General features: G+C 40.4%; 1 protein-coding gene across 1 annotated transcript in view; it reads right to left on the bottom strand.

Moving 5' to 3' along the window:
- nlgn1 (neuroligin 1) overlaps positions 1-22,991 on the bottom strand; it is a 345,721-nt gene extending 322,730 nt beyond the window's left edge. The window contains exon 1 of the mRNA XM_072390215.1: positions 22,544-22,991. The gene's annotated coding sequence lies outside the window, so the exon portion shown is untranslated. The remainder of the gene's footprint in view (positions 1-22,543) is intronic.
- Positions 22,992-23,555: the final 564 nt, after the last annotated feature.

Consider the following 23,555-nt stretch of genomic DNA (forward strand, 5'->3'; position numbering starts at 1 on the left):
TAGTCGAGCTGTGATATGCAAACTGTTGTTTGCAAATTTTGCACTGGACTTTTTTCCCGCCATCTATTTTGGTAAAATTCTGCCACACTGCCAATGTGTCTTTGGCATGGAGGGTAGATGAGGACTCACTGTAAATTAAATGCTCAAAATAAAAATAAATATTCAGCAAACCACCGGCCGTTCAGTCTACCTGTCTCTTGTGAGTTGGGCTAATCCAAAAAATGGGAAAATAAAGGGGTGTTCTCTGAAGACAGACTGTTAACTGTGAAACAGGTGTGCTCTGAAAACACCCCCATTAGCACGTGGTACTTTCCTCCTGATGAACTTTACCATAGACTGTATGAAATTACAGTTACTTCCCCAAGTGGAGGAGTTCAAGTATCTCGGGGTCTTGTTCACAGTGAGGGACGAATGGCGCATGAGTTTGACGGACAGATCGGTGTAGCATCCACAGTGTTGCAGGCTCTGCACCGACCCGTCGTTGTGAAGAAGGAGCTGAGCCAGAAGGCGAAGCTCTCTATTTACTGGTCAATCTACGTTCCTACCCTCACCTATGATCACGAGTTGTTGGTAATGACTGAAAGAACGAGATCGCGAATAAAAGCGGCCGAAATGGGCTTCCTCCTCGGGGTGTCTGGGCTCTCCCTTAGAGATAGGGTGAGAAGCTCAGTCATCCGGGAGGGGCTCGGAGTAGAACCGCTGCTCCTCCGCATTCAGAGGAGCCAGATGGGGTGGCTCGGGCATCTGGTTAGGATGGGACAGGGACGTCTGGGTTTCTTTGCTCAAGCTGCTGCCCCCGCGACCCCCAGAGAAGCGGTAGATAATGAATGGATGGATTGATGGATGAAACTAACACTGCAAAAAACGACCAATCAGAATTTTGGTCAACCCAGAACGGACTAGGACTTTACAGCCCTAGTTTATACTGAATAATGTGAACAAGAAAGAAAGAAAGACTTTTAGCATCACTTTTACTTACGCTATAATGAAAAATAATCAAATATCAATATGTGATATACATTCTATATTGCAGTTCTTCCCTAGTAGCTATACATGCACATACTTAGAAAACATGTCAAAAGCTACTAATACATTCAATTAAAAATTAAGGGCCAGGAAATCATCTCCATTAAGAGAACATAAAACCTGTCTGATCCTCCATAGAGCCTTGAAGGAGATGAAATTGCCGGCCAGACTGTAGAAAGCATGCGCTTCTTTTAGGTGAATCTAAACCAAACCCTTCAGATGTGCCACATCAGTTCAGCTTAGATCTGCCATTTGATTCTTTCTGCTCTTCCATATCACTAACCTAGCAATTAGTTAGCAAATTAATTCACAAAATTATCAGAATCAGTGTCTGTATTTTTCCTACCAAGTACTTGGGCCCAAAGACAAACAAAAGTCTTTGTGCAGTCTGTAACCTGAAGGCCGCAATTCTGGAAAGAATGTCTATCTCACAGTGATAGAGAGAGGACAAGGATTAATAAAGTACAGATGCTCTAAGCAAGTGCTGACCAGACAAGAAGAAATTCTCCAAAACCTTCTGATCTTCTTCCACGAGTACTGAGTGTGGAACCAACACAATGAGTCTGTGCCAGAGAGATGAGGTGACCAGATAATTGACAATCAGAGCTCTTCCCCTGTAGGACAGCTGGGGTAGCAGCCATTTCCATTGAGACAGCTTAGCTTCCACCTTCTCCAGCACTTCCTCACAGTTTTGTCTCTGAAAATCTTCACTTCCTAGATATAATCCTATAATCCCCAGTTTAATGCCTTTTTTCTCCCACCTTAAACTCCCAGAGGGGCAAAGGTTGCTTCAGAAAGTCCACCCATCCACCAGAGAAGCCTCACTCATACTCCAGTTGACCTTGGCTGAAAAAGCTCTTTCATACAATAGCAGGCTTTCCTTTAATTCCTGAGCATATTTCTCATCCTGAATAAACACATTAACATTATCAGCGTATGCTGATACAACAATTAGAGGGCTCTGAACCAGCTCTGGTAAAGAGAGACCCCTCAGCTTACTCCTCAACCTACACAGCTCAACAGGACAGTTCAACCCTCCTCCCACTTTTATAACGCAACATGCACCATAGTTCAACAACTTTAACCAGAACAAGAATCCCTCCCCAACACCAAAAGCTTGCAATACTGAGAAAAGAAAAGCATGATCTACACAATCAAAAAGCATCCTCCTGATCAATAGATATAATGCCCACATTATCATATCATTTACAAACATCAAAAATATATGTCTCTCATTAGAAATAAATCACCCATCATTGATCTATCTGGAAAACAATAAGATTGATCCAGACCAACCATGAGTTCAATAAAATTTTTAGGTCTGTTTATAAATAACCTTATTGCCGGTGTAGAAAAGAGCTACTGGTCTTCAGTTCTTTAAAAGGGCTAAATCTGCCTTTCAAGGTAGCAATGAAATAACTCCATGTCAACAGGAAGCAGGAAGTGTCCCTTTGCTAAAGAAGAAGGATGTTGGTGCATCCATATCCTGAAGTCTGGTAAAGCTCCCTTGGACCAAAGCTCCCTAGAGCTCCCTTCAAGGAACCATCTGATTTACAGAAGCAGTTAATTCCTCTATGGAAATGGTGGCATCCAGTACGCTCCTGTCAGCAGCACCAAGTTGAGGAGGCCCTTGCAGAAGCTTAACTATACAGTCTCAAATAGTTTTCTCCTTCCTGAAGAGGTCTCCGTTGAAATCCACAGCATGTTGTATTAGTAGCAGGGTTGGTCACCAGGGTGATGGAGACACACTATCTGCTTTGAAACCGATCTCTCCACATTAAAGAAAAAGGAAGTGGGAGCATCCATGTCCCTAATACTAATTAGCTTTGATCTAACAAAAGTCCCCTTGGCTTTTTCATGTAGGAAAAAAACTAATTATTGTTTATTATTTTCAAGAATGTCATAATCCATGTCATCTTCACCAGAAGGAGTTTCAGCAATAGACATAACAGTACCAGTATTTAAACCCATGTCAGAAACAAATACCATTCACCATATGAGTCTTACTCTCCTTACTTGTATTTCCTGACCAACTTCTACATCCCTCCACAACATCAACACCAGCTGGTGGGGAGGAGATCTCCCCCGGTGCAGCATCAGCACTTGCGGAGGTGTTGGTGGGCAGGTTTGACAGTTCAGCCCGTTCCTCCAACATCTTATGAGGGAAATCTGCCCATTTGTTGCCAACATCCCAGCATTCAAAGCATTTCATGCAGCCTGTACTGGCGCACAGCATGTAGTGACCCTCTCCATGTTTAACTCTCAATGACACGTCCAGCATTTGTGAAGGTGACTTTAAAACCATGAATACTTGTCTCCTCAGAGATTACATGCTTCAGTTTTTTCATTTTTGCAGCCCAAACACACAAATCAGAAACCACTTGCGAGTTTCGCTGGAGCTCTCTCTCCGACGCTTCATTGGGAATAAATGGGGGAACAACTGACATAGTGACCCGACAGGAAGGCCATTCAATGAGACACTGCTTTCAATAAGGTCATTCACAAAACGCTCAGCCTTGAAAAAACTCACATCACTTTTATTCATCCTCGATGCATAAACTGGCTGGACCCAAATATCATGTTTTAGAGAAAGGAACTCTGCAGACGCCACCCTTGAGAGTAAGATGGCTTTAGACATACCAAATTAATCTATACAACAGTAAATATCAATTACACTATAATATAATCCTCAATATAAACGTGGAAATGGATTTAAAATACACTCCTGATTTTCATTAACTCACCACACGCACAACTACCAAACTCCCAGCATGCAGTGCAAAAGAAAGAAAGTCTGTCAGTCTAGATTTGTGTGCTGTGAGCCTATGGCATTGGGCACTTCACAAACATCACACACAAGCACACAAATAAACACATGGGGAATCGGGAATAGTAAGGTAAGGAGAGTACAGAGTGGATTTGTGCTGTTCCTCATCCTCTCCTCAGCAGTCCCCCTTTTTCCTTCTATTCTCCTGGTACAAAAGTCTCCATATGCCTACTCTATAGTCCATCTACAATTTTATTCTATACGACTGTGACTATCTAACATGAAATTTCACATCTACTTACATGTATGCTCTTTATATATGCAACAATAAGCTCAAAGGAGAGATAACTGCATAAGCATCAATGTGTCGCATTAATTTGAATTCCATCATCTAAACTGAGCAGGATCAAAACATGGATATTTTCACTTAGTGATGCAGTAGGCGTCCATATTAAGCAGGCTAGTGTCGTGAGCACTGTAGTATGGATAAAGTGGAAAGTGACTGGAATTATCATTGTGGTTGGTGGATGAAGCAAGCTTTCTCTTTCTGTTTGGTTCACCAGGCAGATATTTTGCGTGTGGTTGCCAGGAGGGTCAATGGGGAAACAGTGTGAACATAGCTTTCCTCGCACCACTATGGATACATTACATTGTGGCGTATCCCTTCAGGACAGAGACACATGCAAATAGCTATGCTGCCTCCAGAAAGCTGCCACATACACATTCAAGGTCCAGTAGAAAAACAAAAGAAATAATAAGATAAAAACATTGATTTATGTACATAAATTGTGACACATAAACACTGAAATTCAAACTTCACACTTTCCATTTTAGTTGTTTATCTCTCTTAGTCATTTGACTCTTTCAAACATATGCTACATCTGGTTACGTTTAAAGATGACAAACAGAAGAAAGAGGCCTCCAGTCTAAATTTTGGTTTCATGGCTTTTAGATTCTGTGACATATAATTTTGGCTTGTTTACGTTAAGTGTCTTGGAGTACTGAGGTTGTCCCCTTTGAAAACAAGTGTTACTAATGTTCAGGCAGTTTGACTAACAGATATCTGTACAATGTAATTCTGACTTGTGTAACATTAGGAGTTTTAATGCTGACTTTTTCTTATACCTCAACCAGATTTACCAAGAGTTTACCATTTTGCTAAATATTTGACAATGTGTGTCACAAAAATGACTATTTAATCCTGCTTTAAACAATCTAATCCATCTAGAATGAAACCAGGAATAAAATCAGTTTAAAAGAAATAGGAGGACAGAGAACGGAAAACATAGTAATGTTGTGAGAACAGCATTCTTTCATAAAAAGTTTAGATTTAAATAATTTTGTCACAGCTCTGAGTGTAATTATTTAAAAAAAGTACTTTTAAATTAAATCACCTTACTTTAAAGGTCCATTGAATATATTGAAGTATTTCAAAATCTTGTTCTTTTTTTTTTTCCTTTGCTTATGGCAAACAAGATGTGATATGCAACACATGGACTTTCATGTGCACAGTAAATGTAATGGTCATGAGTGCGAGAGAGTAGAGTAGATTACAGGACAATAAAGCAAAGTACAGTACAGTGGAGAAGAGAAGAGAATACCCACCACCCAAATGCATATAGGTGATTCATTGACCAAAACATCTTCCAATTCTGAAATGATTTTATAAAAAGTAAACTATTCGGATATGGGCTGTGACCAGACCTCTGATCATTAACCCCACATCTAAAGATTCTAGCCCCTTCACTTTGTTTCGCCTTGTTAGCCAGATGCTCATCTTGGCCTGACCAATAAAACAATTAACTTAACAAATGGCACTATGCTGCACTGCAGCATATTTAGGACCAAAAATAAAAAAGCTTGTCCTCTAAATTCTATCCCATGGAGCCACCCCTTCAGCAAAGAGAACAGTGGAACTAATCTGGAACATTTCAGCTAGAGACGTTGTAGAGTTTCCTCCGCTTGGCAGAACACACAATGGGCCTCATTGCAAGAACATTTTTGTATTTGTATTCTAAATGTCTCTCACTTTTTTCGTATAAAAGTCTCGTACGAACATGCCACATCAGATTCAAGAAACGCTCTTAACCTCGGAAAAAGTATGTAAACGACCTGCATAAATAATGTATGCCACCCATGAGTATTTAAGTGCACATGCATGAGGATAGTAAATTTGCACTCCACACTCAAAGTAATACCATATAAGGCTACGCTTCTTATCTCCTATGCCAGGAAGTGTTGAATGTTGAGTCATGAGAATGGCATCAAAGCGCAAAAAGAACAACTTTACGGGCTCTGAGATTGAAGTTCTGCTTTCAGAGATCATTTTTAGCAGTTTCAGCAGTGGAATTACGGGACCTGCTAAAGCGAAGAAAAGAGGTGTAAGAAGATCTCAAAAATTAAGGTAATTGGGAATTTCCATGCATGCTGCCATGTACATGTCTCTGTGTCATTCTGATCAATAAATTCCCCATAAAAGGCTGCAAAGGTGAGTCGACTACTCTTTGCTCCACAACAGAAGCAATTACGAGTGCTGGTAATTCCGTGTCACCTATAGTTCATAATGTCACCGAAATAAAGAAGAAATGGTTTAATATGAAAATGGCTTAAAAAATAAATGAAAAAAGTCTCAACATGGCCAGGCGCTCGATGACTGCAACTAATAATAATAATACATTTTATTTAAAAAAGCGCCTTTCTTAAAACTCAAGGACGCTTTACAACACATTAAAAACTCAATAAATAAAGTAACACAAGTTAAAAAGAACAATGAGGCTTTGGGTTTTTGAGATTTGATTTGAAGTTGGGTAAAGAGTCAATATTGCGGAAGTCTGGTGGGAGTGAGTTCCAGAGTTGGGGAGCAGAGCGACTGAAAGCTTCACATTAAATGTGAAGAAAAGATTTTAAAAGTAATTCTGAATTTGACCGTGAGTCAGTGAAACTGCTGGAGGACAGGGGTGATACGGTGAAACGAGGGTGTTCTGGTTTTGATGCAGGCTGCAGAATTTTGGACCAGTTGAAGCTTATGAAGGGATTTGTGAGGGGCACCGAAAAGGAGTGAGTTACAATAATCGATGCGGGAGGTGACGAGTCTGTGGACCAGGATAGCAGTGGTGTGAGGAGTGAGAGAGGCGGAGACGATTGATATTACGTAAATGGAAGTATGCAGTCCGGGTAATGTTATTGAGGTGGGAGTGGAAAGAAAGTGTGATTCAGGACTCATGATACCTAATTCGCAGTTTACAGCTCTCTCGCTCCCGGCTTAATTTTGGAAGAAGCGGGAGTTCATTCATTCTGTACATAATTATTCTATTCACATGGTGCGCTGTAGCTCAGGAGGAAGAGCAGTCACCCACCAATCGGAAGGTCGGTGGTTCGACTCTGGCTTCCCCAGGATACATGTCGAAGCGTCCTTGGGCAAGACACGTTGCCCCCCCAGTGTATCATTGGATGATTAGAAAAAAATCTTAAGATTAAGACGTGCTGTGTGAGTGGGGTGAATGCGGCATGTAGTGAAGCGCTTTGAGTGGTCAGTTAGACTAGAAAAGCGCTATACAAGTACAAGTCCATTTACCATTTGCTGATGTTCAGCTCCCACTTTAGGTCCTAGGAGATGATAGTTCTCATAAAGCGGAAAGATTCCACAGTGTTAATTGTGGAGTCACAGAGGGTGATGGGGGTAGCTGAGGCTGAGTTCTTCCTGAAGTCCACAACCATCTCCACTGTCTTTAGAGCATTGAGCTCCAGGTTGTTCTCCCTGCACCAGATTGCCAGATTGTCAGCCTCCCACCTGTAGGCGAACTCGTCACCATCAGAGATAAGTCCGATGAGAGTGGTGCCGTCCGTGAACTTCAGGAGCTTGACGGACTGATGACTAGAGGTGCAGCTGTTGGTGTACAGAGAGAAGAGCAGAGGAGAAAGAACACAGCCCTGGGGGAACCAGTGCTGATGAGCTGTGAGTCGGAGACGTGTTTTCTCAGCTTCACATGCTGCTTCCTGTCAGACAGAAAGTTTGTAATCCACCTGCAGGTGGAGTCAGGCACACTCAGCTGGGACAGCTTCTCCTGAAGCAGAGCCGAGATGATTGTGTTGAAGGCAGAGCTGAAATCCACAAACAGGATCCTGGTGTAGGTACCTGCGGAATCCAGGTGCTGGAGGATGTAGTGAAGGGTCAGGTTTACTGCATCGTCTACAGATCTGTTGGCTCTGTAGGCAAACTTTAGGGGGTCCAGGAGGGGGTCAGTGATCTCTTTCAGGTGTGAAAGCACAAGGCGCTCAAAGGACTTCATAACCACAGAGGTCAGGGCAACGGGTCTGAAGTCCTGTGGACCTTGGCTTCTTGGGAACAGGAATGATAGAGGTCTTAAATCAGGTTGACACGTGACAGGTCTCCAACGAAGTGTTAAAAATGTCTGTGAACACTGGAGACAGCTGATCAGCGCAATGCTTCAAGGTGGATGGAGAGACAGAATCTGGTCCAGCAGCTTTCCGGGGGTTCTGTCTCCTGAAGAGTTTGTTGACGTCTCTCTCATGTATGGAAAGAGTCATCACTGAGGTGGGTGGAGGGGAGGAGAGGTGGGTCTTTAAGGTGGGTATTGGTAGAGGTGCCCAGGCCCCTGTTGAGGTGGGGGAGGTGGAGTTGATATGAAGCTGGAGCTGTTGAGAGGTGTCATAGGGGATGGTTACAGGACTGCCTGTCAAACGACAGTCAAACTCGTTCAGGTCGTTGACTAAGTGTTGGTCGTTCATGGAGTGGGGGGGCTTTAGACTTGTAGTTGGTGATCTGCCTGAGCCCTTTCCAGACAGATGCAGAGTTGTTGGCTGGTGTTGGTGCTTCTCAGAGTACAGTCGTTTAGCCTCTTTCACCACCTTGCTAAACTTGTGCTTTGCCTCTTTGAATCTGTATTTGTCCCCACTCCTGAAGGCCTCTTCCTTTTCCAACCCAACCTTAACCTTCTGAGTTTGGCTGTGAACCAGGGTTTGTCGTTGTTGTAACTCACTCTGGTGCGTGGTGGAACACAGCAGTCCTCACAGAAGCTGATGTATGATGTCACAGCCTCTGTGTACTCATCCAGACTATTGGTAGCAGCCCAGAACACATCTCAGTGAGTAGAGTCCAAACACGCCTGGAGATACTCCACAGCCTCACTGGTCCACTTCCTTGATGTCGTCACTATAAGGTTTGCAGAACTTTAGCTTCTGCTTGTAAGCAGGAATCAGGTGAACCATGACATGGTCGGAGTGGCCCAGTGCAGCACGGGGGACGGCGTGTTAAACATCCCTGACTGTGGTGTAACAGTGATCCAGAATATTCTCCTGTCTGGTCGGACATTTAATAAGCTGTCTATATTTCGGAAGTTCGTGAGTCATCAAGGACAATAACTAAAGAGTGTCTTCTGCACAAGGTTACTGTATGAACACATTTGTTGTGAGTTACACAAAAACATAGGTCTTTACCTTGGGGGTAATCAGAGTCACCAAGGTGTGCTCCCACCACCCCTGAGAGAACAGTGTCACCCATAGTTGCGCCAACTCTCTTTTCAAACAGGGTTGGCCTCTCTTCTCCTGTCCCCCCGCATGTTTTGGCCACACTTCGGCGGTGGGCAGCCAGTCTCTGCTTCACATCCACCGTAATGTCAGACCACTTCTTCTTCACATCTGCTTGTGTGCGTTTCTCAGACCTCATAGTATTGACAGCCTTGCACACGCTCTCCCACCCACTCCTCTTACGTTTACTGCTTATGCCGGAGGACAGCATGCCAAAGAGCACATTATTGTGCACCTCCACTTCAGAAAGTAGCACCTCCATCTCACTTTCCGTGAAGTTCTTATTTTTTCCCTGCCTGCCTTTTTTCTTTATTTTCTGATCGTGCAGAGAGGGGAATCGCCGGTGCAAGGCTAATTTAAATATGATTTACAAATTTAAGTAGGGGCGTGGACAGGGAGGAGTCGGGTACTCAGACACTTGCGCTCAATTCCACATTGATAAGCAAAGGAAATGTGCTTGGATTCATGCGTACGTACAGATTCATACATCCGGATAAATTTGTGCATAGGAGGGCATTAAGCGTATGTCATGTTTCACTAGGAAATCCAAGTCTTTGTACATGAGGCCCCAGGAAGGCTATTTTTAGGGTGGCCGTGACTCAGTGGTTAGAGTGGGTCATCCAGTAACCGGAAGATTGGTTTGATTCCCACTCTCACCACTCAAAAATTGGTGAAACTGACAGATGGAGGGGTGTCAGTCCACCTCCTTGCCAAGGTGCCCTTGAGCAAGGCACTGTACCATGCTCCCCCAGTACTGTGATTGGCTGCCCACCTCTCCAGTGTATGGCACCTATCTCTGAGTGTGTGACCCTGTGCATGTTCAACAGTTGCCAACCTGGATGGGTTAAAAGCAGAGGGCAACTTTACATGTATGTATATCTATATGTGCATGACAATAAATAAATAAAAAATCTGTTAAATCTGATCATTTAACGTCTCTCAACAGTCTCTCTCTAAAACAAAGAGAAGTGATTCTTATTTCTTTGCTCAATTCGTCAATAGTTTTCCATTGTCCTGCAGTCCTCAGATGTTTCAGCATTGTCAAGCCAGCTCTTGATAATGTGTGAGTCTTGCCATCGTCTTGTTTCCAAGTTATTTATTCATAGTCTGCTCTCGTTTTCATAGTCTTGTTTATCGTTAAATCACAGTTTAAGTATTTTTTAATCCGGCTCTGCCACGCTTTATGTTTTGAGTAGGATCAATATGTACCTTGTATCTGCTTGTAACTATGGCACCATGTACAATCTTCCACTGGAGGTCTGCCGCCTGTTTCTCAACAGGCAGTTTGTACAACGACCGCCAGTGTCCTGTTGGAGTAGAGCCTGCTCCAAAAAACTCAACCCACCTCGATGCCTTTAAGTCTTTCAAGGACCGGAGCCGTGAAAGAAAGCTTATTTTCCTCTCAATGTGGAAGACTGGGATAGTCAATAGTCAGAGATGGAAACTTGTACGGTTCTTATGGATCCCAAATGCCTGCTGAAGCAGACAAGAAACACCTCCAGCTTTCTGGAAGGGACCTCAAAATGTCCTCCACAACTCTGGACAGCAATCTTGGTCTGAGATTTATATTATGGCACAACACATCCGCAGGTGAGGTCAAATGTCCCAGCTTCACACTGCCTGCTTCTCTCAAGGCTGATCTTATGGAGGCCGATGTGAGAATGCTTGCATTAATCAAGCAATTGTGGAAAAGTGACTCTTCAAATATCCACAGACCTGGAATGGCAGCAGGTTCCCTGTCTTTCAGAACTTGCTGAGCTTCCAGGACAGAAGTATAAAATGTTGAAAAACCCAATCCACAGCTTCCTTTTGTAGTAGAAAAAGCTGTTTATCATATCCCAGTCTTTCAGCCCTCCACAAGAGACACTTTGCTGTATCCTACCACCTCATGCCACAATGATAAAGTCTCTGAGTTGTCTACAATCTGAATGCTGCCGTCCTGGACAAAAAGTCAACAAGGCCTTGACTCCCTTCTGCTACAGGTAAAAAAAAGTGTAGATCCAAAAATACAGTGTTTACCACTGCAAAAAAAGTCCAAGATCCTCTGCTGTATTCTCTCAAATTAGGTCTTTAGGGGGACAGAGAACTATCAGCTTATGCCATAGCATCGAAGCAACTAAGTTATTAGTAATCAAGACACACCCTCTTTAAGACAACTGGGGTAGCAACTATTTCCATTTAGACAACCTTGCACATACTTTATCTATCACTCCATCCCAATTTTGTTTCTGAAACTCCTCAGTGCCCAACAGTACCCCAAGAACTTTCAAGCCACTCCCTCCCCACATTAAATTCCCAGGCAAAGTAGGACGCATCTTCCCTCCCCAATCCCGTGCCAATTTACCTTTCCTGAAGATGATTTCATATAGATATTTAGGCTTTGTTTCAGAGCCTCAATGTCTGTTTGCTCTCTACTAAAACAATACATCATCAGCATAAGCACTTACAACTAAGGGCATATTATCACAGTACCAGGTAAGGAAAAACAATGCAGCTTGTCTCCTAGCCTGCATAACAAAGGTTCTATAACTAAACTGTAAAGGAAGAACAGGAAGATGTTAATGATGGCTCTATGCGGAGCAATAACCGCAACATCCGCACAGAGAGGTATTTGGATGCGGCATCGGAGCGTGATGGGACCAGGTTGTGACTGGTTACACGGAGCAGGAATTCTTCCAGAACTTTAGAATGTCAAGGAATGCCTTTAATCACATTTGGCAGCGCCTCTCCCCAAGACTTTCAAGAGGAGACACGTCGTTCAGGAGATCCATCACATTGAGAAAGCGAGTGGGACTATATTGGGTTGCAACCTTGGCCAACCTGTTTAGCATCGCAAAGTCCTCCGTTTGCGCTATTGTGCATGACTTCTGCAAAGCTGTGCACCAGGTTCTCATGCCTGACTATATCAAACTTCCCCAGGGAGACGTCAAAGTCGCATTAAATGCGTCCTGGCAGTTCAGACAAAAAAAATAAAATAAAAAATCAGATATGTATCTGATTCAGTACCACATTTAAAAGTGGCCGGATTCCGATTTGAAAATGTCAGATTCAATGCGACTTGTGCTGTTCACATTGTCAAAAGCAAATATATATGGGTCACATGTGAGCGAAAAAAATCTGATTCAGGTCACTTGCAACTGCATTGTGACCGTAGTCCAAGACAATGAAAAATAACTTAACTTGGATTATGACAAAAACCTGACAAAACCTGATAACGCAGCATAGGTGATGGTGACAAGTACAAACCTGATTTCTACAACATAAGTGACGGTGAGGATATGACAATGAGTGAATGAAAACTGGGAGTCTAAATACTATGGAGGGTGATTGGTGAGTGAGTGCAGCTGATGACAATAAACACAGGTGAAGGGAGTGGAACTGATGACCAGACCAGAGAGAGACTGAGGTACGTGAGGAAATGGCAAGACAAAAACACAAACGTGACAAAACCTAAGATACAGATTGTGACACATTAACTTTCATGACCTCTGTTCAGTATTCAATGTGCTTGGCCGATTTAGGGCAATAATAGAGCACTGAGTATAAACATGAGTATAATCAGCAACTTAAACCAGGGTGTAAAGCAGTGAGAATGCTTATGAGCTGAATGTGGATAGCTGATACCAGAAAATGAAGGCTGAAAATTACAGAAAAGAGAAGAAAAATGCGAAATAAAAGGAAGGAGCTTGAAGCTGAAAAAGAAATTAGTGAAACGATTCAAAGCTGATGGAAAAAAAATTGTTTAAATGGCTGAAAAAATGGCAGAAGTATCTGCAATGAAAAGCTGAAGGTTTAAAAAACCCAAAAGGATTTCAAGCAGAATAAAAATAAGTGAAAAGTCTTGAAATTTTTTCTAAATCATTCTAAAAGGGTGAAATGGAATGAATATACCATCTTAATTGAAACCTTAAATTGAATTTTAAAAGTGCAGAAATGACAACTGAAGAGCATTTCAACACAGAGATGAACAGTTCTCATGAAAGAGGTCAAAGGTTAAATGGATCACCAGAACACTGATCTTAAATGGGAAACAGAGAAAGAAAGAAATGGTTTAATTCAAAGTAGCTAATGTGACACTGTGTCCCTCAGTGTGACATGGCTTTAGTGATAGGAAACAGTTCAAAGCCATGTCCATCAGAAGGTCAAAGGTCAAGTGAGTAATAGTTAAAATGGCTGCAGTGTAATATGTAGCAGAGGAGTGGAAGAGAGATGTCCTCACAGTTATAGGAATGTTTGAAAGCAGCTGTGGCTTAACGAGCTCACACCCAGCAGAATTGGACAAGGAGGAGCAGAAAATGGCTGAAGGAATACTATGACCTCCTGTGAGAAAACTATAAGAGTGAGGAAAATAATTTGAAGGCTTTGAGCACCAAACGGGTTAGGGGAATGCGGTAATGTAGTTTTTATTTCAATGGAGTGAAAGATTTTTTGAAACGGCAGCGAGTTTAACACACTTGAAGCTGTCTGCTGTGTCAGACCAAACTTTCCATTGGAGTCAGTGAGAGAATTTGAAAAGCTTCTCTCGCTTCAAGGCTCATAGCTGAAATTCTGTAAATGTGAGCTCTTTTGTAGTTACATTGGCAAAGGGCAAATTTTCCTACATTTTAAGGTATAATTTGTTTCTGTACGTTAAACTGTATGAAAGTTAGAGGAATTTGTTTGAAAATTTAGTTGAATATCAGAAAAAGATGAAAATGATCAGTGTGTCACTCTGCTGGCTACCCATTCATAAAAACCAAGACGGAGCCAAAATGTTCATGTTTTTGAAACGATCATATTTCAAACTTGGCTTAATATTTGAGAAAGCTTAACAATTTGGTAATAGCTGAATGTCTTGTGACTCGTCTAAAGTTTGAATGGTGTCTCTAGCTGAAAGTATACAGAAGTAGGTTGAAGAGGAGGAAGAGTTGAAAGCACTTTCCATTAAGTTGATGGATGGGAAAATTTGAATAAAAGTTAAATATTTTAAAAAGTATAAAAGTTAGAAATACCAAAAGTCTTTGCACCCATCTCCTGAATGAGCTGAACGTTTTGAGACCAAAATTGTTGAAGTATGCAGGAGTACTTAAACTAAGAAAATGGAACTAGAAAAAGCTGTTCCTGCGAAATAGTAGTGAGAATGCTGAAAAGCTGAATGGGGATAGCTGACCATGCTAAAAAAGCTGAAAATAGTGAAAAGTTAGCAAAGAGTTATCTTCTGAAGCCTCAAAAGGCCTGAAAGATATTATTGAAAGGAGCTGGAGCTGGATGAAGGCAGAAAACTACAGAAAAGAGAAGAAAAATGCAAAAAGGACTGGCAGTTGGAAGGTACTGCTGTGATTTAGAGGCTTCTAATTAAAAAAGTGAAGTTCTGAAGGCTATGAAAGTTGCATTGGCTAAAAGGGGACACATTTTCCTATATTTCAATGCTAAAATCATTTCTGTCGCTTCAAGATTTTAGAAACAGTTGACAAGTTAAAAACTTTTTTTCTGTGTGATAGTTCAAAATCGGCTGAATATTTCTAAAAAGCTGCATTATTCAGTAATAGCTGAATGTCTCGTGAACATTTTAAAGTTTTAACGGTGTCTCTAGCTGAAAGTATGCTGAAGTAGTTAAGTTTGAAAGAAGAGGAAGCTTTTTTAATGATTTGAAAGGATTTACCATTATTTTTAAAGAGAAAAATTTGCACTGAAACCTTAATATTTTAAATCATCAAATCAATTCAAATTGTATTTATATTGCACCTTTCATGCTTTAAAAGCAAGACAAAGTGCCTCACAGAGGCTAAAAACAACAATGATAAAACATACCAACCCTCCCACCCCCATAGATACCCAGAGAGACACGGAGACAAACAGACACACACACACACACACACAAACTCAGACTCACTGCACTTATCAGACAGAGACATGGCCGGGCACCCAGACCTAAGGCAAGGAGTTTAAAAACTATAAGAGTTAGAAACACCAAAAGCAATAGCCACAATCTCCAGAAAGAGCTGAACGTTTTGTGCAAAAATGGTTTAATTTGCTTAAAGTATGCATGCTTAATAGCATTCTCACAATTAACCAACCAAGGGAGAAGTTCTTACAAAATAAAACAGGAAGTACCAAAGACGACGATGAAAAACCAGAGTAAAGGAAAATTCAAAATGTAATGTAATAGTTTGAAATTCATTTCTCACTATATGTGGTATGTCTAGTTGTAAATTCTTCAGCTCAATGTTTAAATATTCTATTTGCTGTTTTACCTGATTCCTAAAGTTTATTCTATTGACTGGTCTCTGACATCGTGGTACTACTCTCATACTCTTATACTTACTCTCAAGGTCCATATTTTGTGATTTGTTTTAGTAGTTTGCCTCATCTTTTCAGCCTTTTAGGGGAATTTTATTGACATCTACAGTGGAGATACATATCACGTAGCAGCATACAAGGATTCAAAAGACAATAGATTGTTGGACCCTTCTTACACATTTGGATAATGTTTGTAAGTACATGGCTAAAAACAGGCTGGTGCCAAGTCTGCATCCTCCCTAAACTGATCCCTCTTAGGCATGACACAGAGATAGACGGTATGGTGTGAATTAAATATAGTTTTCCTCCCACATATCTCCCCTGAAATCACTAATCATTGATTTGAAAAGCTAAGTAAATTAATCAATAATTTATATAAATCACTACAACACGTACATGAGGCATCATTAAAAAATAAATAAATACAAAATAAATTAAATGTGGGTACACTAAATACTAAATTTTATTGTATTATGATTGTTATTGGAATTAATTGCATTCTAATTGGCTTCAATTGGACTGTATCTTTGAAGTGCCTTGAGACGACTTTGTTGTGACTTGGCGCTATATAAATAAAACTGAACTGAATTGAATAAATACTATTAACCTAATAAACAAAACATTATTAAAACCAAATAAATAAAATATTAATATATGAACCATTACCATAACAATTATTTGTTCACAGTTTGCAATGTTTAGGAATGAAAAACTTGTCCGGGTGCTTCTTTTCATAACTCAAAACTATATAGTGACAAGAAAAAATTCCCCTGTGGCCTCATTCCCAAGGAGATTACTGACCTCTGAAGTCCAAAAGGTCTGTCTCAAACTGCTAAGTTGAACAGCTACAAGAACCAACACATGTGGGCACGGCTTCGTGGGGAAAGCAAAACTGTTTATTTTATACATCACGTAATGTAATCCATGCAAATACAAAATCATAACTATCCCTTCTCAGCTCAATCAGCAACGTTCACACAGCAAATTATTAAAAACAAGAGATTCCCCATTACTAAATATAAACCTATATATCATGAGTCATTTGCAGGGCAGACAATGGTGAGTGCTTTGAAAAGCAATCGGATTGATGTCGTGCTACTTGCTATTATTCCTCCTATTCGCTCAGCACTGAGAAAATCAGATAAAATGACGACGTATCAAAGGATATTTTTTGTACTTTTAACAACCATAAAATTATTTTATAATCCATTGCTGCATTTAGTTTTTATATTTACATCAATCACTCTCACTGAATGCAAAAGATTTGTGTTTCTCAGGAATAATTACAAAAAATACACTCAAGATCATGGAAAGCTTGAGCAAGCTGAACTATACCTTGTATAGGTCGTTAGTCCAATACTATGCTAAACCAAAGAGGCAGGTAACCACTTACAACCTATCAGTCATTTAAAATTACAAACTAACCTAACCTGCATATATTTGGGCTCTGAAAAGAAACCGAAGCATTTGGACAAAACCTACATTCTTAGAAAGAGCACTGTGGCATGAAACCACTTTAAACCTCCATATCAAACATCCTTTTGCTACCAGTAGTATACTAAAAGTTCCCACCTTTTGGTTTTCAGTATACATGGCAATATAAGAGCCAATTCAATACCATGTTAAAATGCTCTTGGAATATCCTGCTCCACATATTTCTCACATCCGCCTCAATTTTCCCATCCCTGTCTTTGTGGAGTGCCTAAACAGAGTGTAGATGAGAAGCAGACATAGCCAAGACATCATCTGACTGTTGACAAAGTCCACTTTTCCAACTATGGGCTCCATATTTTGGTATCCTTTGATCCAAAATTGACCATATATGTACAAGATGGTGGAAGTGAAGAGGAATACTTGGAACACTTGTCATCATAATCACTTTAATGAGAGGTTGATTCAGTATTCATGAGAGAAGTTAAGCTTTTTCTCTCTAGGGCTAGAGATATTTTAGAGTTCCTACTTAGAAATAGTCAGCGGCATTGCACTTCATGGCACTTTGAATATGAATGCAGCAGGAAGATAAAAAATACAGCAGTCAAACAGACTCATTCGTAAGCAGATGGAAGATAATCAGTTGGATAGTTTCAAAAAGTGTAGCTTCTCCCAGCACATTATGTTATTCAGGGCAATAAACATAAAGTTTCTCACACTGAAATGGTACAAAAATGTGCTTTTGTGTATCTTTTTTTCTGCTGCTTGCAGCATTTATAATATCTGCTTTCAAGTTTTTTTAATTACAGGAATGAAAACCATTTTCCTATAGCGTTTAAAACAACTATTGTTAAGAGACACAAGAGCATGGCTATGTTTATTGTCTTAAGAGACTTTTTGCTCTTAACAATACTCTCTATAGCACAGAGCATCCACATACTAGTAAACCTCTAAGAAAAACAGGTTATGTTTCATTATTGACTAAAAAGAATAGAAACCAGGGTTATTTGAGGGTCTTCACTAAGGAGCAAGCAATAATTGCAGTAAATGAAAAACTGATTAAAAGAGGCTTGCATTGCAAAATTAGATTACCTGCATGAAAGGTACTACCTCTAGTAGGGGTCTTTAGGCAAGACCCCCTTACCCGACTAGTTTTTGTCGTTCTGGACGAAAGTGTCTGCCAAATGCATACTGCTTCCTTTTTGATGGGAAAAAAAATTTGTTCAACATATAACACTCCAAATCATTGATGAAACAAATGTCCAGGTGAGTTTCAACATTGTTTTTTGAAGACTATATCTATTTCTTTATGGAAATATTTTGAGATAAAACACCAGCACAATTACCCAAAATACATAAATAAGCTGATGACATCAGAACCTTTTGGGTAGGATTCTCTGACTTCGTATTTGATGAGAATATTTTACACTTGTTCAATGGGATTTTTCTAGAGCTATAAATGTTCTGGAGCCAGTAACAGTGACTACTTCTAGTGCACTTTAAAGCTTATTGAACCACTTAGTGACAGGAGGTACAAACTGAGATGATAACAGAAAGTGTCATATCCTACAGTAGATTTTAGCTACATTACAGTTCTTCTTATTTTTTTCTTACTTGTCTGTCATTGAACCAGTTTCTCTTTTTTGTCCCAGTAAATATAGTACTGCTTAAAGAGACAAAGCAAGCAACAACAACTCCTGAAAAGAGAGAAATTGGAAAACTCACCCAATTTCCCCTCAAATCAAAGACAGGCTAGCTGACTAAAAACACTTGTGTCCTCCCAGTATCCCTGCCAATAACTAATTTATTTTCTGCTGTTTCAGTGAAGACAGATGCATATTTAAACTACTGTAATTGTTTCCTCATGGCCTGATTACAGTGAGGTTAGATGTTGACATGTATAGCAGTCAGCAGAGTATCTAGACTATTGATCCAAAAGTGTATGAAAAAAAAAAGCAAGACAGAATTTTTTTCATAAGAAAGGAAAATAAAACATATCAGAAGAAAGAAAGAAGCTTTATTTCCTGGATAAAGCCAACCAACATGCCAATCTTATCTCCAAACACCCACTGTGAGAAGATTTTGAATAGTATGTAATGCGTTTGACAATAAATGTGAATTTACATATTCAAATACTCTACTCTTGATGTCACATTGTGATGAGAAGTAAGCATTACAACAAACTCTCATTTACAATGTATCAAATATTGCCATTTGTTATAACTTCTCTGAGATACACACAAGGTGGCCTTTAGCGTCTCTGCCAATGATACAGTGACAGCAGCAATATTTGATGATGGAGGCAAGCATTCTGACAACATGCAGGCTTATTTTTGTTGTAACTAGGTGACATAGTCGATATAAGGAGGAATTGGGCTGGTGATGGAATAGGTCAAATAAATGCTAGACATGACTTGGAGGCTCACCTGAGACTCTTAAATTAGGTAATCTTACATTTTGGTTAGGTTTAGACTATGGCGTAACCACGCATTCTTTGGGGGGGTCGTGTCCCCCCCAATATTGAGAAAATACCAACCTGTCCCCCCAATATACAGAAGAAAATATGTAAAATGCATGTTCTCCTTTTATGAACCCTGTCAAGGGATCGGTCTCTTGTTATGTCTTATTTATTTTCAATTTATATCCGTGTGTTACCGTGGTAACGGCTGCGCCGCGGTCGCCGTTGTTGATGCTAACACTCTAGCCAATGAGAGTGACCCACCGTGCGCGCCACCGGGCGCGCCGCCGTCTCAGCAGCGGCTCTCGTTAGCTTTACGTTGGACTTCTACTTTTGACGGAGCCACTGCTCAACCGCGCCAAGCTCAACAGAGCAGATTGTACCAGAACAGGAAATCCAACACAGAATCAACAAAATAAACTTCCGCCCCCTTTCAAAATAAAAAAACTTAAAACAAAAATAACATTAGACTATTAGACTTTTCATTGTTAATGCACATTTTGAGACATTGACACAATAGAAATGAACCTGGACTTAAAAGTCCTCAGCACATTTTTTGTTAAAGGAAAAGTCTGTACTTTGTTACATCATTAGTTGTCCTTATTAAAATATTTCCATAAACATGCTTTGGGTATTTGGTCGTTTTCCATTGGAAGCTGTCCTATTTGCTACAGAACTACTGGAAGAGCATAATTGTAATTGGTAGGTGTGTTTAAGGTCAGTAAACAGTAAGCAACTAACCAAAACAAAGTGGGGGGGCAGTCACTGTCTCGGAGAAATTACACTATTCCTTTAGATGTGAACTTACATGGTCAATGTAGTCCTCTAAACTATGTTCTAAATGTCCAATTTTTCATATATAAATAAAGAATTGTAGATAATGCACTTAACAATTTTGTTTTTCTTGGACCCCCCCAATGTCTAAACCATGGTTAAGCCCTTGGGTTTAGACACCAAAACTAGTTGTTTAAAAGTTAGAAGTTAGTTAGAAACACAAACCCTTTTACATAATCATGACTACATAAAGGTAGTGAATGGCAAAAGTGCATTACAATCCAACCCCAGGGGTCCTGACAAAACAGCTGTATATGATTAGTTGGGAGTGAAACTGAGCTGTCAATGATATTGCAAAAGCTTGTGACTTAATGTTGGCCAGCATTTATCAGCTGTAAATGCATAAGAATCCAACTTCTGACCACTATCCAACACAAAAGGGTCATTTTTGGTATTTATAAAACTGCTGGATCTGAAGGGGAATAGTTTACTGTTGTCATGGTATATCAGCCATTCAAGTAATTTTGCATAATGCACGACGTCCCATTGTAGCTTCCAAAAACCAGCTTCAAATACAGAACACTGCCAAAGAAAAAGATAATCAACTATTTAAGAAGCAACTTTATTAGTCAACAGGGAAATTACTATTTAAAAACTTGCTCCCTCCTTTGCACAGAGAAGTAGAAAAAAACGAGGAGAGGAAAACAGAATGGGTTGACCAGGAGAGCTTTATGTGATGGGAGAGAGGAGGAAGTCAATGATGAGCAGTGAGTAGTAGTTTTCTTTGAGTGCTCTGCTATGCAGATCAGAACCCTTGGGATAAAGTGTGAACTGACTGTTCTCACACCCCCATCCCCAACATTCATGCACACACACTTGCATAAACTGAACATTGCATAAGTGAGAAATTGAAAAAAATGTGTTCATTAAAAATTGTTCATTAAAAAGGTCACCGGCAGATCATGCCATTGTCATCTACTGATTGAAATAGCCATCCCATAATGTGTTTTCATGGCTCCTGTTCTTCATCTAAACATTTCAGCTGTGGGGAAGCAAATTGGTGCAGTCTTCTCACAGCAAGAGGGTTACAGGTTCAGATCTCTGATATAATTTTCCCCTGGTGCTCCTGTCCACATGCATGTTAAGGTTTGTTTTATTAAATTCTTATCAACATCTAAGTAATGGAAATATGCATGATCAGTCGGGCTTAATTAGGCTGATCTGCAGGCCCATTTTTATACCTACATAGCTCGAGAAGCATTGCTAAGTAACTACGCCACTTAATCAAAACGTGGTTTGTACCGGTGTATGTGTGATGAGATAATGTTATTAGTCATGACATACAAGCAAACGCTCCGGTTACTGCAGTTTTTGTGATATCCAGTTCTACCCGACTGCGGCCGACAGGCGTAACTTTCTTTCTCTTTCCCCCCTTGCTTGATCGGAAAGAGAATAGAGTGAACCCATTCAGCATACACACACACACACACACTGACTGCCCCCCCCCCCCCCCCCCCCCCCACACACACACACACACACACACTCCTAATATCCCAAATTCTGCCTAAAAAGAGGTTAACGTTCATTAGATTAGAGAAAGGAAGAGGGAGTCAGCTCCAGTACTATGTATTCCAAAGCATCAGCATCAAAATGTAAACGCGCACGTATTTAAAGAAGAATGGGGATAAAAATCTTTCCTGAACAGAAGCTGAGCAGTGGCATTAGATTTACACAGGCACAAACCACCTGCAGGTAGTAAAGAGCCAGCGGACGGATGATGATTATCTTTTCGAATTGTATTCCAGTCCACAGCAAGCTATGATAGTAATGCAATTGATTGTTAAACTGTACCTTTTAAGGCAAAGCCTTATTTTATAATCAGACCATTTTGCGCATTCTCTTTAGCGAATGTGCGCGACCCAGTGCGCCCAAGCACTTGGAAAGGAGTGAGTCAAAAGTGGCAGACAGAAGATTTTTTTTCTTATCACAGGACACTCTTCAAAACACAGATCATTTCATTATAAAACTGTTCCACTGTGCCTATAAAACTAAGGCATATGGATTTTTTTGAAGGCAGTGATTGTCTCAATCGCATAACTTCCACCATCATCACATCTTCAGAGTAATTCTGCCGTGAATCAAGAACTCAACATCACTCCCACTGCATCGATAGCGGCATCATTTCAACGGTAAATTTCCCCAAACCAAATGTTCTTTATGTCTCGTGAAGCTTGGTGAATTTACTCTGAGCGCGTATTTACCTTCAGAGGCATCCCATCCACTGTTTTCTCCCACCTTGGGCAATATTCCTCTGTGCGTTAGGATAAGGTCAATTCCTCCCAAAAGCCACTTATTCCCTCCTGCCGTGAAGAAAAAATCCAGACGCTCAAGCTTTGGACATAAGACTGGCGCACTTTTGACTCCAGAAGGTAGAAACTCGGGTTAGACACAATCCAAAAATTGTACACGCACGGAAAACAAATTAAGGAACCCACTCTAGCTCAAAACAAGTGCACCATTAATCCGAAATGTTTTTATTTTCCTTTTTAAATTTAGAACTATGAAAAGAATAAGATCCCCCTGTGAGAGAAGAGACCATAATGCTCCGGGTCGTTGGACACGCATCGGTCTACATCTTAATGAAGCTGATGTTGGAGAAAAGAAACAGGAGAGGGATTTTTCCCCCCATCGTATCGTCCGCTCCTCACGATTCAGTTGCACTTGGCTGATAAAACACCGTTCTCTCTCTCTCGGTTTTGCTTCCACTCCCCCTCCTCCTTCAGCACCCACTCTCTATCCAAAGCTTTCATGGAGCAGAGACACGCCTAGTGGCCTTACAGGGAACTTACAGGAAACTGACACCCGTGTCCCGCCCCGCCCTCGCCACACCATGTTCTTAAAGAAACACGATAATAGGAGACTTACGTCCACTGTCTTAATAGGGAGGAAAGCAGGCTTTAGTAGTCTTTTAAAAAGTTATATGTTGAAATAAATACCAAACAACAACCAAAAATAATAATAATAACACATATATGATTATGGTGTTATAAATAGTGCACCAAAAACATAAGTATTTATAAAACAAGTGCCTTAAAATACAAAAGTATGGAAATGTTACATACCTGCATCTAAATTTCAGGCATTTGTAACAAGCAAAAGGTATGGTTAAAGAAAAGAAAACCACTTATTTTTCTTAATTTGTATTTAATTTAATTTAGAATTGAATATCATGTTAAATAATATCATGTTATTATTGTCATTATTGTGATTAAG

The sequence above is a fragment of the Leuresthes tenuis genome, unplaced genomic scaffold (genome assembly GCF_036924035.1).
Source record: "Leuresthes tenuis unplaced genomic scaffold, fLeuTen1.0.hap1 SCAF_7, whole genome shotgun sequence".
Lineage (NCBI taxonomy): Eukaryota > Metazoa > Chordata > Actinopteri > Atheriniformes > Atherinopsidae > Leuresthes > Leuresthes tenuis.